This window comes from Akebia trifoliata, chromosome 3, assembly GCF_017979445.1.
Source record: "Akebia trifoliata isolate Shusen 1 chromosome 3, ASM1797944v1, whole genome shotgun sequence".
NCBI lineage: Eukaryota > Viridiplantae > Streptophyta > Magnoliopsida > Ranunculales > Lardizabalaceae > Akebia > Akebia trifoliata.
Window position 1 is genome coordinate 13,773,086 of NC_141377.1, and position 5,731 is coordinate 13,778,816.

The 5,731-nt window shown below is 34.4% G+C and overlaps 1 pseudogene; it reads left to right on the forward strand.

Annotated features, from left to right (window-relative positions):
- Positions 1-1,239: 1,239 nt before the first annotated feature.
- LOC147406030 (14-3-3-like protein D) lies at positions 1,240-3,334 on the forward strand (annotated as a pseudogene).
- The last annotated feature ends 2,397 nt before the right edge of the window (positions 3,335-5,731 follow it).

Consider the following 5,731-nt stretch of genomic DNA (forward strand, 5'->3'; position numbering starts at 1 on the left):
GGGTCGGAAACTATATTAAAAATAGGGATTTACTAAATGGACTATTTTGATGACCCACAAAAATCAAGGACTAAATTGAAAGAAAAGTTAGGGTCATGGCCTATTAAGTAATATTTCTTAATAGTAACGATAAAGTGGGTCTGGCTGGGTAGTTTTATGCCCTAATGATTGTACATTTTTCTTTGAATTCAAAATTTTTCATTAAAATAATTTTCCACCTTAATCTCCCATTTATGGTGTTCTGTCAACCTCCACCCCTTCAATTAAAATAGTTGTGTATGACATTTATAATAGCATTTATTATTTCATTAATTTAAAAAAAAAACATTATCAAAAAATTCATAATTTTTAGAAGGAAATTCCTTGTGGCATTTCATGCGAATACACATATGTGCTAATCTACACATGTTGTAAGGGACCTTTTAAGAGTGGTATTTTTTGAAAAAAATTAGTTAATTGACCTTGCAACAGGAACAACTTTCTAAACTCTAAATTTTGGGGTGATATCTTTGTTAGACATTGTAGCAGGGGACGTCTTTCTAATTCCTTATGGCATTTCTCGCAGATACACATCTCTACGCATCTACACATATTGTGAGGGACCTTATAATAGTAATATTTTTTTTAGGAAAATTAGTTAATGGATAGACCTTGTTAGACATTGTATCTTTAACAAGAAGTTAGTAAAATCTTTCTTTCTTATGCCTTTTCATCCCAAGTCTCCAATAAAACCTCGAACTCAAATCATGACGATTGGTAATTCAAATTGTTGAGATCAACCATTCAAAGCATCATTCTCGACAATTTGAATCATTGATCTCAATGATTAATGTTCAAACATCGAGACCAACAATTTATAATTATTGATATTAATGATTTGATTTGTTGATCCTGACAATTTGAATCACATTACAAAAAAATTGTCAAATAGGAATACACATTTAAAACGGCATTAAGTCGTTTTTATTTAAAAATAGTATTAAAATGTTTTAATTTTTAAAAGCCATTTTAACCATGATTTTAAACATCGAAAATCACCATCTCATTCTATTGGAATTTGGAACGAACCTTACTCTCTCTCTCTCTCTCTCTCTCCCTCCCTCGATCAATCTATCAATCTCATATCTCTTTCTCAGTCGCTTCCTCAATTGATCTCTCATGTCTCTTTTTCAGTCGCTCCCGTGATCGACCTCTCAGTCTCTCTCTCTCAATCTCTCCCTAGATCGCTCTTACATCCCCTCAATCATGGCTTCTTCTAAAGAACGTGAGAGCTTTGTTTATGTTGCTAAACTTGCAGAATAAGCGAAGCGATACGATAGTTAGGATTTTTTTTTCTTTTCTTTTGTGGACCTCGAATGCCAATTTGATTAGGGTTAGGATTTGAATCACTTGACGAATTATTAGGTTTTAATTCTATTTGTTTCTTTGTTTTTACAGAAATTGTGGATTCGATGAAGAAAGTTACGAATGCTGATGTCGAATTTACTGTAGAAAAGCGAAATCTTCTCTTTGTAGGGTATAAGAACGTAATTGGAGCACAAAAAGCTTTATGGGGGATCCTTTCGTCAATCAAATAGAAGGAAGAAGTCAAGGGAAATGATCAGAACGCGAAACGGATCAAAGAGTATCGACAAAAGGTTGAATCAGAGCTTTCGAGCATCTGTAACAATATCATGACTGTAATTGATGAACATTTGATTCCTTCAGCTACTATTGGAGAATCCTTTGTTTTTTTACTATAAGATGTGAGGGATTTTGGTGTGTCGGATGGCTTTTGTTCCAATTTTGTGGATTTTTTTGGGCTTTTTAGGGTTTGGAAATTTGCTTGGTTGCAGGAAAGGGGGATTATTATTGTTATCTTGCGGAGTTTAAGACTGGTACTGAGAGGACAGATGCTGCTGATCAATCATTGAAAGCATATGAGGTAATTTTGCTTTTTATTTTTTATTTTTTATTTTTATAAATGTCAAATTATAACTATTTTTGCTGATCAATCACTGAATATGTTTGAGCTATGTTGTTTATTTTGCTTTCTTTATGAATGTTAAATTAGAATTATTTTCGATGGAGCTAACATAACATTTTTAATTGCTTGATCTGCATTTATTTGAGCTTGAAATCATAATTTGGATTTGAATATCTCGAGAAGTCTAGAAATTCATGTGTTTACTTCTGAAATAGTTCAATTATTCAGTCGAATGGGATAAGTCACAAATGGTTAATAGGATCAAGGTGACAAAAATCTGCAATTTTGTTGTTGTTGAAAAGATAGCTATTTTAATAGTTGTCGATTAAATCATGGATTTTCAACAAATTGCAAAGTTTTTGAAAAAGTATTTTTTTTTCTTCAAAAAATCACGATTAATCGTGATTTATTAAAAAAATCTCATATTATTCTTAATTTTAGTATTTTTTAAGTGTTTTCTTATTATTTATATATATCCATTTTTATACTTAAAAACATATTTTTATTTTTAAATTTATTCAATGTTTTCCTGACTCCATTGATTTTTACCAATTTTTTCCAAAACTCACTCTTGCCGAATTATTCTTGAACCCCAACTTTCTCATTGTGAATGTGATATCATGTTGTGATTGGATCAATTCATTTTTGTACATCACATTTTTGTGGGCACCATCCTCTTAATCAATTTGTGGGTATTCAGTCTCAATTTGGGTTTTATTATGTTAACTTTAGGTATGAGGTCAGATAAAGCTGCTTTATTTCATTTTATCACTCATGCCTATTCAAAAGCAATTATTATTTTTAGGATCCAGATCAATTATTCATTCAATTGGAAACCATTGTTGGTAATTGTCTTCTTGGAGTCACAAAATTTTAACTTGTGTGCATCTTGCATGTTAGATGGAAAATTGCATGTGATTTGACCTGTTAAACAATGAAAATATAAGACAAGATTGCTTTCCACGTACTCCTTTTTTGCTTATCTGTTCCTGTTAACTGTCTGCAGATGGCCTCCAGTATAGCAACGCCTGATTTACCTCCTACACATCCAATCCGATTGGGTTTGGCACTGAAGTCTTTTATTATGAGATTATGAACTGACCTGAAAGGTATGCATAGAATTATTGTTCATTCTGAGTAATGTGATTTATGAACTTAAAACCCAAAATCCGTGTAACTCCATGCATGTTTTGGGAATCCCATATCTTAGGGCCTGCCACCTTGCATTGCAAGCTTTTGATGAAGCTATTTCTGAGCTAGATAACCTAAACGAAGAATCTACAAAGATAACACTTAATCACGCAACTTCTTAGGGACAACCTCACCTTGTGGACTTCTGATATCCCAGAGGATGGAGGTAATGCATAGTTTATGTTAAGTTGATCTCTGTCTTTAACCATTATGATCTATCTGATCAGTTAAACTATTCTTACTGCTATTTGGGTCCAGCATATGTACTTTTTTGTCTATCGAGCTTAATTTCTATGTTCAATCTTTTCACAAAAACAAAATTTCTCTAAATCATGCATTTTTTTTTCTTTTAGTGGCATTTAAAGCTTACCATTGATTCCTATTTGAAATTTTGTATTGCCCAATTTTTTATTAATAAAGTGTTGTATACAGTCATGTTTGTAATTGGATTTGCATATATATATATATATATATATATATAAGCAGATGATATAGTTTGACAAGCAAGTTTTCTGTTCCTTAGTTATTTTGCTGGGAATTCACTTTAAGATTCAGGCTAATGATGAGGGTGATTATTTGTTGCATGGTTTTGGCTTATGCCTATATTTCAATGGAATCTCTCTTGATAATCAATATAGTCCAACCTTTGAGGTGCAGTTCATAGTAGAATTCTAGACCATTGAGCAAATGGTGTCTTGGTTCCCCAATCCATGGATTAGAACCCTCGTATTATTATATTAAAGTAAGCTAGGGCTTATAATAAAGAGTTTTATAGTGGTGTGTCAGATTTAAAGGCCAATAAGTGAATCCATTAAAATAGAGGAATTGACTCAACTTATAAGGAAACCCCAGTAGGAACCTTCTTGAAATATTGATCTACTTTGTTAACCAAACAATTACTCCAAAAGACCAAATTGTTGGAGAGGGTGGAACTATGAATATAAGACAGTCACACGACTTACTAGGGTGGGTGCTTTGCTAGGGGAGGGGACGATGGTGTGAAAGGCGTGAGTACTAGTCGTAGATGCCATTGTTCAAGGAGGAGGTTAGATTTCATTACTTTTATTTTTTAGTTTGTTATGTCCAATTAGTTTTTTTAATCACTCACTAACAATGTTATGTTTTATAGGAAATTGAGGGTGAAGAGAACCATCAAATTGCCTACAATTAGTGACAAGATTTCATATATCCCGTCTAATTAGTTATTATGGAGAAATTAAGGGTGAAAGCCAATCAAGGGTTCTCCACGCCCTAGGTGTATCTACCCTTATTTTGACATTCATTACTGTAACACCCCAGATTTTCAACTCATATCTCGAGGAAATTAAATGGTGAGATTTGGAAGAAAATATCGAAGGAGAGACTTAGAGTAAAATACTCGGATCTGGTTATGATTAATTTCGAGGAAAATCAACTTCGCCATTAGATTCAAAAGGATCGAAATATATACATTAGCCTGTAAGCAAATCCGAATTCGAATTTGGATAGAGAAGTTATAGAATCTTCGAATTTCGTGTTAAGTGGGACCCAAAATAGTGGAATTTCGTTAGAGCGAGAATCGAAAAGATTTGATGATACCATTAGATCCGTAGTGAAAAATTATTCGAAATGGTATATTCGTTTGTCGTTTTCCGAGTCCGAATAGTTAAGTTACGATCGAAACTAGAAATGATGGGGAAATTACAAGTATACCCTCAGCTTTATTATAAAAGAAATCTTATTTCTTTTATTTCATTTCATTTCTCTTCTTTTCCAAGGAAATCAAACGGCAGCCACTTCTCAACCCTAGGGTTTCGACCCATTTCCGTCAAGTTTGTGAGCGAACGAGTCCGAGTTGAACCTCGACGAAGAAGGCAAAGTTGTCGGCCACGACGAGGGCTACAACTTCACCACCTTTGGTTGTTCATTCTTGTTCGTTTTCTCCATCCTCCATCAAAAACCAGCCGGGTAGCTCAAGTAAACCTCCACATCTTCCGTCCGAGGGCTTCATCGAGTTAGGAGCTAGGTCTATACTTCATTTTAGAGGAGAAGGAAAGCGTCATTGTTGGATACCTTGCAAACCCTCGCTCGTTTCGCATCCAAGTCAGCCCAACCTCGACTCTTGAGCCATCCAACCTTGAGTTATAGTGCTAGCTTGTACCCTTGGCGTTCACAACCAAGTAAGGGACTTCCAATTCTTATTGGTAGCTTTAGATTTCTGAAATTTGCATTTAGGGATTTTGTTAAAAATGTGTTGCTTGTTTTAAATCATAGAAATCTTTATTTGAATCGAAATTCATGCTAGAAATAAGGATTTGATGTGTTTAATCTATATTTTAAATGTTGAATTCGTGGGTGGATTGAGGGATTTGAAGAATGGAACAAAGATCCAAAGAAGGGATCGAAAAACCCAAAAATCGCGAGTGAGGTTCAGGCTGTCGGCAGGTAGGGTCGGTGCCACCGGCACCTGCCGAAGGCATTCTGTCGGTTCCACCGACAGAATGAAGCTTCTGCCACCAAAAATTTTCTTCCGTCGGCAGGAACCATCGGTTCCACCGACAGAACAAGGTTCTGCTACCGACAGCACTGTTCTGA